General features: G+C 38.7%; 1 protein-coding gene across 12 annotated transcripts in view; it reads right to left on the minus strand.

Moving 5' to 3' along the window:
• TRERF1 (transcriptional regulating factor 1) overlaps positions 1 to 13,399 on the minus strand; it is a 93,240-nt gene extending 79,841 nt beyond the window's left edge. For 8 of the 12 annotated variants that reach the window (XM_087883220.1, XM_087883218.1, XM_087883215.1 and 5 more), the window contains exon 1: positions 12,835 to 12,988. The gene's annotated coding sequence lies outside the window, so the exon portion shown is untranslated. Of the gene's footprint in view, positions 1 to 12,498; positions 12,668 to 12,834; positions 13,045 to 13,219 lie in introns of those variants that run through there. The other 4 variants (XM_087883223.1, XM_034427710.2, XM_034427709.3 and 1 more) reach the window with 3 other exon arrangements.
• Positions 13,400 to 13,937: the final 538 nt, after the last annotated feature.

Raw genomic sequence — 13,937 nt, forward strand, 5'->3', positions numbered from 1 at the left:
GAGGTACTGGTCTACCAGGCTTTTAACTGCTTGCAGAGCTGTACCGGTCTACTCGTTTATTTTGCAGGCACTGGTCTACCCATTTATTTTTGCAGGCACTGGTCTACTCATGTATTTTTGCAGGCACCGGTCTACTCATGTATTTTTGCAGGCACTGGTTTTCTCATTTGTTTTTGCAAGCACCGGTCTACCACCAAACTGCCTTTTACCACTGATCAGCTGTAGGGCGGCCCTTTGAAGCCCCATGGCAAGAGTTTAAATGGTTTTTTTCTTTATAGCCCATCAGCTGGGACTCAGGAGGCAGCAATAGATTGGGGGTGGGGCCAAATAAAAGATAAGAATAACGTGGGGGAGTGGGGGTAGGGTAAAACCGGTTCGGTGACGTCATATCGACACCGCTACCGGCTCGATGGAACCGGGAGGAACCCACCACTGGTCTACAGTACTATACATGACTTGATTTGAATGAGACAGACAGAGAGAGAGACAGACAGACAGACAGACAGAATCAGAAGGTATCCCCTACAAAGCAGGGGGAAAAAATCTGCACAATAACCACGTCCAAAACATAACTCCAAGAATTCAAAGTTAGAAACCACATGCTGCAGATCTATGCACTCTCATTTAAATATAGTTTGTAAGGACATTCATAGACTTAAGTGTAAGATCACAAATACCAAAATGATAAATTTAAGAAACATAAGCAAGACAATGAATCGGCAATAAAGATATTAAAAATGTGTGAAACAAGTATCAGAGTGTTTTAATCATTCTGTTGGTATAAAAAGAAAATAAAAAATATTTATAAAAGAAAAATAATCTGATAATGCAACGATCACTAGATAACTTCATGATCTTTTTTTAAGTCAAAGCAAAATCTTGATATATTTCCAAGGGGCTTTATTTTATTAATTATCAGAGTATATGAATTAAATGTATATGATACAGGGAACATGCACAGAGAACACAAATCAAACTGTTACTGTAACTTTAATCAGAATGCAAACTTCACAAAAAAGCTAACATCACTCTGCCTACTGAAGCAAAATTTCAGAAGTCTGGGAGAAAAAATACCCCCCCCCCATTTACCTACAATTGAAGAAAACTTGAAACTTTCCTGGAGGAGGGAATATATAGCAACAACCCTCAGAATCTCAAGTTGTCAAGAAGGGCATATATAGTATTGGATTCAGGAGGCAAATAAAAGTAATAATGCAGAAAAAACAAAATATTGAAATCATAAAGTAATGATTCTCTATTAGTTAACTATGTATAGAAAAATTAAGACTCTCTTCCAATTAAAGGTTGCCAGTCAATTTTCAAGCAAGTTGTCCATGGGCGGGTAGGAAAAATCTCTAATGTGGCTAGGTATGGATATGGAATGTTTAGTTCAGCTGTTATGTTTCGTCACCAAAAAAGGCACTTTCACAAAAACATGCAGGCTCAGTAATCCCCACGTACACAGTAATTTATGTAGTTTGGAGTGTGGTTATTAAATGACCAAGTTTCCTATGAATTGTAGCCCTTGCTGAGTGCATCTAAGGAACATTAAAACTCAGTTAATAGCCGTACTATTATGAGTGTTTTAACCAGGGGTGAAATGTAAAATTTGTTACTACCAGTTCTGTAGGCGTGGCTTGGTGGAGGGGGGGTGTTAATGTGACAGGGTGGGCATGGCCAACTTTTTTTTTTTTTTTTAACTTTTCAAAGCATTTTTGCTAATGCTTTGTAAAGCCTCTGCCGATTAGGCAACTCAGCTGGGATCGTCAGAGAGGCTTTGCAAAAAATGCCTCTCTGCCGATCAGGCAACTCAGCTGGGATCGTCAGAGACTTTTCAAAGCATTTTTTTACCACTTCTTCGACCAAGAGGTTGCAGAAAAAAATGCTTTGAAAAGCCTCTGACGATCCCAGCTGAGCCGCAAGATCATCAGAGGCTTTTTTTTTAACTTTTAAAAGCATTTTTTCGTTGGAAGAGGTTGTAGAAAAAATGCTTTTAAAAGTAAAAAAAAAAAAAAGCCTCTGATGATTGTGCGGCTCAGTTGGGCATGCTGGGGGGGCGGGGGGACAGGGATTTTTGCTACCGGTTCTCCGAACCACCCGCCTCCATCGCTACCGGATCAGGTGATCCGATCCAAACCGGGAGAACTTCACCCCTGGTTTTAACCTCTTTTTGTAGGGCTGTATAACTAAGCTGATAACAAAGTAGAAGCCTGGCTCAAGGTATCAAACTAAAACTAGGACATCCAGTTGGAAATCCCCATTCTGGCACAAATATCTCAGGATGACCATGCCAGTCTGTATAATCCTCTTCAAAAATTTTAAAAGCATTCTCATGTGTAACTGTTTCTTCTTCCACTCCTATCTCCCTATGTTAACAAAATGACATCGTATCTCTATTTGACAAAAAAACAAAAACAAAAAACACCATCCTATCATAATTGTACTCAGCCAGATATATTAAGAGGACTAGAAAACTTGCAACAAAGTTCATGATCCCATCTGTTCTTCACATATACAAGACTTTAACACCTGAAGAGTCATAGCCATTTTTTAAACGTCACTCAAACTAGCTAAACTAAAAAAAAAAAAAAAGTAATCTAACCTTTTAATTTTTATTTATTACCGATTAATTCTTTGGATTCTAAGACAACTTCATTTCCATTAAAGATGACACACCACTGGCAGAAGATCAGAGCTGGGGTCACAGCTACACTAAGATGTATGAAATTTGGGGTAAGGAGGTCCACGTGTCACAATATTTAGGGTTCTGATATAAAGACCCGTACTTAAGAGTAGATGTTTTTTAATTTAATAGCATGTTATTTCTGAGTAAACAAATTTAATATTAGACCACATGCAATATTTGTAATATTTTAATGAGCTGGAATAAAAATAATTAAGTGGTTTAAGGAGCATAATTAGCAGACTGAACAAAAATGAAAATATTTAATTTGTCATCAGCCCACAAATATGCCAATGGCAAAGTTAACAAGTCATAATTTGAATTTACATAAGCAACTTTCAAATCCTGAAACATTTAATTTCAACCTGCCATTCAAATTTAAAAGGGGAGAAATGCAGTTACCTGTGTGCTTTTAATTATTTTTAAACTGTGTTATCTTGGTTTCTTAAGTTGTACTGAGAAATGATTTGGTTGGTAAGAGCTTAGAAGTTTTACAAGTAAATCCTAATTCCAATTACTTTGTTCTAGATGGAACTCCTTCTAACCTTACTAATAAGACTTTTTACATATGCAAAAAAGACTATGATGCAAAACAAAACAACTCTTTTTGAAGTCACCACCACTCAAAAAATAACAGCAAACTAGCTGCCACTTCTGTATTCCTCTTGCAACTTCAGTTTTCAACTGAAACATGGCAAGTCAACACTTCAGAGGTGACAAAAATCTACACAGAACAGAGTGTAGAATGCATCTGTCTTTTCTTTCTGAGATAGTAAAAATGAAAGTTAACAACAAATTATTTGAACACAATTCCAAGTTTAAAAAATGGAAATGGATTGCAAGAGATCCAAAGAAACAAGATGGCACCAAGAATTCATAGTGACAGAAAAATTCGGATGGCAGGGCATTTCAAAGCACACACAAAAAAGTGACCTCTTTTCATCTCAAGCATGCATAATTATCCCTTGACTTAAATCTACAGGGTTTCTCATGTAATTGTTTGGTCAAGATTAGCGGAATTTAACATGCGAGCTACATGTTCCTCTGTACTGGGGACCTTCTCAATTAACTCACAAAGTTGCAGAATGGATCAATATCAGACATGAGCTGCATTCTCACATGTACCAGTCTAATCTATCACATGGCCTTTCTAGCAATGTTGCAAATCTGGCCTTAAAAACACTGTATCCAAGTTTTGCTTCTAGTCTTCTATATGTTTTTCTATTGATTCCCCAACTCTGGATAGAAAAGCAGGCTCTAAATTGCATCAATAATACCTGCTCTTCTGTCAGTTTCCTTATTTAGATAACTAAATTGTTTGAACCAACTCTATTTCAATATTGATCCTATCACTATTCTGCCCTACTTTATCCAGCTCCAATCCAATTGCTTTAAGAAAATGGACTTCAACTTCAAATGGAGTTCAGGACTGATATTTATGTTTAAACAATAGTTGTAAGGGCGAGGAAAACTGCTTTGTTTGTAAGATATTAAGATAATAACAGATGACACAGCTGGCCCTATTAGTAAGCAGTTTAAAACAATTACCCTCAACATCTAATATTAGGTGCTTTGGGTATCATGAGACTGGTTCAAACTCTTTAATGTTTAATTCATTATGGTTGCATTATTCCTCTCAAGGAGAAATGCTTTTCTGCCTGGCCACAGATAGCAAGGCATGGCAAAATATCTCCAAGCAGCCATCTTGGAAGTGCCAATTGCTATCATTTCCAGGGGTGCCAGAGTTGCTTTAGATAGCAAGAGGGGCAGGATATAAATGTAATAAATAATGTTCTGAATTTGATGGTTCTGATCTACCAGGGAATGAGGCTGGTTCTATGCCACTAATTGCAGTGCAGGGTTTAAATCATCTTAGATTATGCACTGGATCAGAATCAAAAGGTTCCCAGTCAAGATTGACAGTTTAACAAATTTAACAAATTCTACATAATCCGCTGGCTTAGATTTGTTCGAGGTATAGAATCATGTTCAAGCATATATTTGTAAATAAAGTAATGGATATGCGGATTAAGTGTGGGGCTGAAATAAGGGGAAGGTAAGATAAGGAAGAGTTTCTCCTGAAAGTAAATGTTAACTTTAATCTCCCAGGATATTTCTGTTGCGACCCAGGCCCAAGTAGGTATTATCAGATGCAATCAGTTCGAAACAAACAGGCTTTATTAGAACAGCTGAGAACTCATTCTCAGCTTAGTCCAAACTAATTCAAAAACCAATTCTTAAGAACACAATTCTTCAGCCTTATCACCAGCCTTGGTCTAATTAGGCAACCTGCCAACCTTTTCTTGGCAAAAGTTCAGAAGCAGAAGACGCTGACAAGAAAAAAATGAAATTTGGTGAAGATTAGAGCTACGATGAATGGGCAATACGGATTCCAAAAAAAAAGGAGGGGGGGAGAAGGAAAAAGAAGGGAAAATATTATGACAAAAGGGAATATATAAATTGTATTGAAAAATTGTTTAAATTTATGATCTGCCCAATACTCTGTTCAGAAAAAATACATTGTTTGTGTGTTTGTCTGTGTGTTAAAAAATAAAAAAAACTTTTTATAAAAAAAATTAATAAATGCAGCAAGACAAGAAACAAATCTATCAATGTTGTTTCCCAACAAAGAGCCCAAGAGCCGTTGTTGGTCTTTTAAGCCTTATGGAAGGGGCCAATCATCTCTTGGCCTTACTCCCGAGTCGTCTTTTTTGCTTTAGCTGCTCTTGCCTTCTGGCAGCTCTTCTCATGCATGCACTAGGAACAGGCTCCTCCTGTTCCTCTGCCTCTCTGCTGTCAGCCTCTGGAGGTTCAGGAGTCCGCACATCACTCCCAGATGGCCCTGTCCCCCTGTCTGCCTCTGATGCAGAGTCCTCATCTGGGCCTTCCTCAGCCTCCAAGACTGGCACATGTTCTTCCTCAGCCTCCTCACTGTCTGACTCCACTGCCAGGACCACAACAACTTCTAACTACAGCTCCCATCACTTTGAGAGTGGTTTGCTATGAATTTCAACTAATAATTAATCAGCTTGGTTGCAGTTTGAGCCTCAATAAATAACAGCTTAGGTGTCACTGCTGCAAAGTACAACTGACTTTTATTTCAACTTCAAACCTTTTGGAACTCAATGCTGTGGCAAAAAACAACAGTAGCACCATTTTTCATTAGGGTAAACTCTCTGTGCAACTCAATGAAAGGAAATGTTTCTTTCAAACTGTCGAAGTATAATACAGAATAAAACTATGCAGTGCTTCTGATTCAAAACCAAAACAAGTATTTTCACCCCATGCTAGGGTACAAAACTCTGTACCAGAAACAAATTTTCAGACTGCTACACAAAACTTAAAATGCAATAAATTTCTACCAAGTCAGCACATCTACTGTAAGTCACTGTGATACAAGAAGGTAACATTGTATTAATATATTTATTTTATGTGTGGGGCTGGGGTGAGTGAGTGAGTGAACAAGCACTAAATTACTTGGTTTCTCTTGTGAACCAACTTGCCAAACAAAAATGAATTTTAAATGAATTTTTAGAAAGCCCTTCAAAACAAGAGTTAGGAAGTATTCTTAGTATCTAACCATATAGACTTCCTAAAATTCCCATTTTAGTAACAGGAAGGACAGATATATTTTTAAGCTGAATAGGAAAGACAAAGTTCTTAGGTGCTAAAAACTTAAGTAAATCTCACCAAGATTAATGAAAAATGTCTACAAGGCTGTAACCTTAATGATTTTACGGACAGTTTATCCCAACATGCAAATATAAGCAACGTGAATAACTCATCAATTCAGAAATGGATGTTCTGAAAAACTCTGGAACATTCTGTTTCCATTCCAGACCACATCAACCTTCTCTTGGCCCATGGCATTCTGAGAGCAGTTCAGTGATTTATTCACATAAATATTGCAAACTGGAAATATTTTTCCCAAAATGATTTATAGAAAGGCAGGATCCAGAAGATTTGGCATGTGGGGGGGGGAGGGAATGTTCAGTTTCCAAATAGTTTGAGTTTTGTGCATTCCTAGAATGCGTATACCATTGTATGGTTCAAATTCAATGCTAAATTATGGTTTTAATATTACCGGAACAGTTTTCACACTGAAGCTGAGTAAAAGCAATGGTTTACTCTGAAACGGTCTGTTAAGAAGTTTAAAAAGGAGTACCTATGAATCAGACAGGTGCTGCTGTAATGCCAGAACATTATACTACATCCAGATCAGGCTGATGACATGCATACAGGCTAACAGTGAAAGATGAACTGGCTGATTTTGTTCACATTTTGTATCTTCCAATTCTGGCAAAGAGTTAAGAGCTGACAAATACTGCTACAGTCTGTAAAATTCAGTCATTCTTTTCTTCTTAAGAGATCCTTCCCGTTGATTTCAGCTTCAATATGATCAATTGAACATTGCTACTATGTTTTCCCAAAAATAAGACCCTGTCTTATATTTTTTTGAACCCTGAAATAAGCGCTTGGCCTTATTGCCATGTGCTCAAAAGCCCGATTGGGCTTAATATCAGGAGATGTCTTATTTTGGGGAAAACAGGGTATTTTAAATCTTCATGCATTTAAAAGAACATGCTAATGAACAGGAACAATATCTTCCTACAATAAATATGTATCAACTCTATTAATTAAAGTCCTTTAGGCTAAAGCTGAAGCGGCATCATATATACTGTAGCTGCATTTTTATATATAAAACCTAATTTTATAATTTCATAAATAGACACTTTTGCCTATGCACGCTCCAATAATGCTCATGTAAATTCAGACACAATATGCCTATGGTAGTGACATCTGATTACCATGACACTGAATCCACTGAACTGAATCATTGAGACTGAAATTTATCAAGAAGCCAACAAGACTACCATCACAACATACCTTCACAATTTTAAAAAGTACATTTTTAATATTACTGGAACAGGTCTCAGTCTTCACACCGAAGCAGTGCAAAAGCTATGGTTTGCTTGAAATAGTTTATACAATTCAGTACTGTAAAATAAATGAAGTATGAGGCACAATGGCAAAATCACAGAGTTGGAAATAACTAAGTCATTGAGTCCAAATTGCTGAGATCCATTTTAAGACATCTCTCTGACAGATGGTTTGTCCAGCTGCTGCTTGGACCTATTTTAGGGAGCACAACTCTGTCCTAGATTGGTAGTCCCCAAAGGGAGCAGCATGCACCCGAGGGATGCATAAAAAAAAAAATCCACTGGGGTACAGGAAAGAAAGTATTAGAATACTGTTGTTTTACCTTTGTCTCATTATTTTTATATTTCTATTTTGGAGTGTTTCACAATGTGTATAATCATATGAGAGTACATACATATGCTTACTAACCATTGGGGGGGGGGTTCTACTTACCTTTACTACCAGTTCACAACGGGAGCAAGGATGCGCGCTTCTGCACAGAAGCATGCGAGATCATCATTAATGACGTCTGGGCGGGTGGGCGGAACCTCCCGCACTATCAAAAGGTTTGAAGACCACTGCTCTAGAAAACTGGTGGTACTATTAAACTGCTCCTACCACTAGACCATTTCTTAATATTCAATAGAAACTTAACTTCCTGCAACTTAACTTGATGTGCATTCCCTTCCACTTTGGACAAAACAAAACAGCACTTCATCATCTTCCATGTGATATGCATTTTAGATTGCTAACAAATAATTTTTATGGCTGTAACTTTCCTGACAATAAGAGGGCCTTACAGCCTATCCAGTCTGTCATTCTCATTGACACATAATATTCAAAGCTACTGCATCTCCAAAACACTGTATAACAATCCAATCTCTGTTTGAAATCTTTCAATAAGGGAGATCCACAGGACTTGTCTCTTAAAAGTATTATATTAAATCCTGCTTTTCAGAAGGCAAAGAACAAAATCTGTTCTCCTATAAGAAAACTATCCCATAGTTGAAAGGTGTTACCATATTCATTCTGGGCTACTTATGTCAACCATCTATTATGGAATATATTTCCACTGCTCTCTTCCAGACCTATTCCAGTTTTTTCTACAGTACACCTTTATTAAAGATCTAGTACACACATCACATCAAAAATAATGCAGTTTATTTAGCTGTGGCATTAACCATGTAGTTAGTTTGTAAACCATGGTTTTATGACTAAGCATGCTGTGCAAACTCAATTGTGATTTATGAATAACTCAGGCTTAAGCATATAATGGCTTCTTATGTCAGTACAACATGAGGTAACCAATGATTTTTTTAAAAATCTTATTAGCTGGAGAATTCACACACACTGAATTCAGCTCCCAAATCTGCTTTGTCAAAATGCATTAAATTGCAGAGATATACTAGAAGATAAAAGGGTGTTTGTGATTCTGCCAAAAGCACAGGATTTCATAAAATCAAGCACTTCACTCTTGTCTGATTTCAAAGTGAAACTCTGGCTCATGACAAATTCCTTTTAAAGGCCCTGGTAACAATATGATTATTTATAAGCTTTTCTTACCATAAACCCAAGTTCATAAACCAAAATCATCACAGATAACATTCTATTTAAACACACACACACATACATACACACTGACATACATTTACATACAGACACACAAACATATCTATTCTATAAATTTTACAGAGCTTTCTTCAAAATGGAAATAAAAAATGGAAATTACACATCTTCGTGTAATACATGAACCTGAAAATAACAAGGAGCTGAAATAGTCATTTTCTGAGGAAGAGAGGGAGAAAGCCATGGGTATATTTGTAAAAAGCACATTAAAAACTTACTAATACTAACTGGCTGTGTTGCTAAAAAGTGAGTTATAGTCAATTAGGAACAGTCAGACCAAAATTCTGAACTCCATTTGTTAATGAATTACAAATTAGCCTCATATAGATGTTAGATGCAAACAGGACTGCAATCTTTAAGGATGACTTCTGTGCAGGTCTATTTCGAAATCAGTTTCATTTTAATTCAGTAGAGCTTATTCACAGATATAAGACTGCAGCAATCCCACACTGATGCTTACCTGGAAAGGAAGCACCATTGATCTGAGCTCCCACGTGAACAGGCACATAGGACTGTATTGTCAGGAAATTCAAAAGGCTTCAGTAATCAAGCAAGCAAAATGCAATTTAATGCATGTTAATTACTTTTAAATTAGTATTCATTTAAAAGCAAAAGGTACAGTTATCACAAAAAGGTCATTTAAAATCTATTCATGTAGCCTTTGTCTTCAGATGTGAGATATGGCAGTGGAGAGCATCTGTCAATGTGAGGAAAATCTTCTGTGACAATCCATTCTGGCTGGTTTTTTTAAACTCATGAATCAAATAAAATTATGGTTCAGCACAATGTCTACACTACCAATTCATTATTATCATGATGCTTATATTAGCATTATGTCTATTCACATTATAGAACATATTTTGCATAATTGGGGCTTAGCATATGTTAAAATAGCCACAGCGAGCTGTTATTGTGTATGGATACTACTGTACAAAAATGCATGGGCATACACAGAAGTAGCTGAGAAGAGCATCCAAACTGGGGCCATACTATATAGATCAATCTTAAGGCTGAATATATAAAATGCATTTATGTACAACTTCAGGCTACTTTCCCTTAAGTCCTGATTGTTGAAATTAACTTTCCCCAACTCTGGCTAGGGACAGTGTAAACTGCAGGTGAATACATTTGGAGGTTACCAGGCTGAGAAAAACTGATTTAGATTTAAAAAAAAGAAAAAAGGTGTATCAACTTCAACTTCCTTGTTCACATACAGGTAGTCCTTGACCTACAACTGCAATTGAGCACGAAATTTATTTTGCTAAGCGAGACAGTTAAGCAAATTGTGCCCTATTTTATGACCTTTCCTGCCACAGTTGTTTAAGTGAATCACCTCAGTTGTTAAGTGAGCATCACTGCTGTTAATGCAATCTGGCTTCCCCATTGACTTTGCTTGTCAGAAGGTTGCAAAATGTAATCCATGACCCCAGGGCACTGAAACCGTCATAAATATGAACCAGTTGCCAAGAATCTTTGTATTTTGATCATGATTGGTGCAGTGGTTCTAAATGCAAAAAACTGTCATAAGCCACTTTTTTCAGTGCAGTTGTAACTTTGAACTGTCGCTCAACAAATGGCTGTAGGTCAAGGACTACCTATAGTGCACGGGTATCAAACTCGCAAGTCACGTTGTTGTCATGTGACATACTGTGACTTCCCCCCCTTCACTAAACCGGGGTGGGCGTGGCCAGCATGTGATGCATCCAGCCCGAGGGCCGAGCGTGGCTAACAGGGGCCTCTAGGAAGCTCATAACCAGAAGACAACAGTTGTTGTCATCTCCACAGTTGGCCTAAAGAAGTATGGCCCAGAGCAATGTTTTTCAACCTCCACATTTTTAACTGTGAACCTTGAGTTCCAGAACACCCCAGCCAGCAACACTGGGGATGGGTTCCGAAACTCTTGGGAATAAAGCAATGGCTTGTTGTTTAAGTAAAAAGGTATCCAATTCCTCCAATCACCATAGATTGCTTTAGCATATTGTCATTAGTACAGAATATTGTTTTTATATCAACTACTAGGCTATAATTTAGCTAGAATTATTCAAATCAGTAAGGGCAAATTAATAGCGACTCTGCTTTACTGTAATAGTAAAAGCAAAGCCTAGATTCAGCTCTGTTATCTATCATCAGTTTATGAAACTGACCAATGGATGAAAATAAAATGTTTCTCAAGGAAAAAGGAAATGTTTTCCATAAGCACTGGGGGAAGGGGGGGTGGGCTTTTGTGCAGGAAAACAAAAAACGCTAATACAGTAGGAAGGCCAGCTGCCACATGTTTAGAACTATCTGTATTACAAAAAAAAAAGGAAACCCAAAAAATAAAAAAAACAAAAAACAAAAAAAAAAACCCAGTGGAACCATTTTTAAAAATTTTGTGACTTCACACCACAATACTTTTCAGCAATTATCGGCCAAAAGTTGCATAAAACATATCCTCTTGATAGTATGTTGGGAATCATTGCATTACAATACTCAGAACTACACACAGTCTTTTGATTCTATTGATGCCACGCACAGAAGAAGGATCTTGAATCAAACTTCCCAGTCTCTCGAAACAAGGCATACTGTAGCCTCGGGGCTGACATTTCATATTCCTCTTTTATTTAAAAAACAAAACAAAAAACCTCAACCATATTATCTTCTCAATTTTCAGGGACTGAATCTGACTCATGTCTCCGGGAAGAAGAAAAAAGTGCATCCATCTTACTTTAAGTGTCTCTTTGCTTGGTCGAATACGAAGCAGCAGACGCCATAGGGAAAAGAAGCATGGGTGTGCGGGAGTTAGGGAGTGGCCAAGATGCAAATCTCTAGCTTTCCAATTTCCCACCGATTGCAAGCAGGTACAGCAGCGCGTTATCAAGTGTCAGATCCACGCAGATGGGTACCTTGCCAGCCCGCACACAAACTTAAGAGCTTGCACATACATAGACACGCACTATATTTAAAATATGACACACGGTCGTTTCAGTTTTAATCGCCGTCCTTCGAGACATTCGCCTGCACACGATTTCAGTTTTAAGCAACTAACCGCCCAAGGAAATTCTAAGCAATAAGGACATTTTTTTTTTTTAAACTGCCAACCTTGGTGCTCTGCTCTTTTCCTACTGGGATATCTTGCAGCAAGGAGGAGGAGGAGGAGGAGGAGGCAGGGAGGGCCTCGCCTACTTAACCGTACACACCGAAAGTAACTAAACTGCAAACTTAAAAAAAAAAAAAAAGTTGAGCTTGTAGGTTAATGAAAGAATGGAAGTTCTTAAGCGTTTGCCTACCTGGTGCAACTCTGCAACAAGTGCATGCAGGTCCAAGATCACTGTAGGGCGCAATTTTTTTTCCCTTAATTTGTTTTGCACCGATAAGGCAATTGCAATTTTAATTTACTACAGTGCTATTTACTGGGGTCCTACTTTGCTTACATTACAGCTCATCCTGTAAACAAATATCGCTCCGCCAGGAAATATACTCAACCTACCCCCCCCCCTTCGCTTCTTCCCTCCAAGAGCAGCGCGCGATGTACCCTCCCCTTGGCGATTGCATCTGGGGAGGGTGGAATAACTAATTGCAAGATCACGCGGGGGGGAGGGGGCACTCAAGGGAGTTAGACTTACCTTTTCAAGAAATTCCATGCGTGCTTCGTATAATGGAGCTCTGCCCCCTCCCCCCCATCCCGGGTACAAAATTCCAGTGTCAGCAAAACGCTGTCAAATTATTTTCGTGCAAAAAAAAAAGGGGGGGGAGAGCAGAAGCAAAAAAAAAAAAAAAGGGGGAGGAGGCTAGAAGAGAAAATTGAATCCCTCCGCCGAGATGGGTTTGGTCCTGAGTTTGCAAACCCGGAAGTAAGGTATCAGCAGCGGTTGCTGCTGTAGTAATAGCTCTAGTAATAATAATAGCTTGGAACCCCTCGGTGGAGTACTGTATCCTACGTAAGGTGCCGTTTCCTATTATAGCTATTACAGGACCCGGTGCTAGGTAGCTTCTAGTAGAGTCCCTTACCAGGGAATCGCATTGGTAATCCTAAAGGATTAGGGGTGCGGTTCCGTTACCCCATATCTCGCTCCTTCCTAAAAGCTGTAGATCCACCACACGAAATTAAGCCTGCTTTCTGGAGCTCTCCCGACCTGTAAGCGGCCCCGGCTCGGCGTGCTACACCGAGAAGGATCTCGGGCTAATTCCGGGCTCGCAAGAGTCAAAAAGAACTGCGTGGATGTCGCACCGCTTCCTCCTTTGGCAGCTCGTAACTAGATTTTAGAGGGGCCCTTAGAAGCTTTCTTGAATCCGACCGGTTGGGGTTGCTTTCATGTAAAGGTCTACTCTAAAGCACATGCCGGGAGGGGTTGGGACGAGGGGGGGGTGGATTTGACTAGATCCCGGTGTTATCCTGTGCACGTTACTCGAAAGTAAACCCCGTCCATGCTGCACAGGGCGCAGTCTCGGATGAATTTATATTTGACTGCAGCAAAAAAGAAAATAAAAGGGGCCTTTTCTCCCCATAATGCACCACAAGCTGGGCTGGAGGATCTCCAGGCACCTGAAAGTAAGTCCCATAGATTACCCCGAAGCTTTACTCGCTAGTAAGCGAAATTCAAATCAAATCATAGAAAGGCCGGACTCGGATATGTGCTTAGTTTTTCCCTTTCACTCCCAAGTAGTAACGTGTGAGCCTAAGAAGGGTGCTCTCCTGTGCTGCACGCTTTTTTTTTTCCTTTCTTTC

Source organism: Pantherophis guttatus, chromosome 1 (genome assembly GCF_059756535.1).
Source record: "Pantherophis guttatus breed Tessera chromosome 1, ASM5975653v1, whole genome shotgun sequence".
Lineage (NCBI taxonomy): Eukaryota > Metazoa > Chordata > Lepidosauria > Squamata > Colubridae > Pantherophis > Pantherophis guttatus.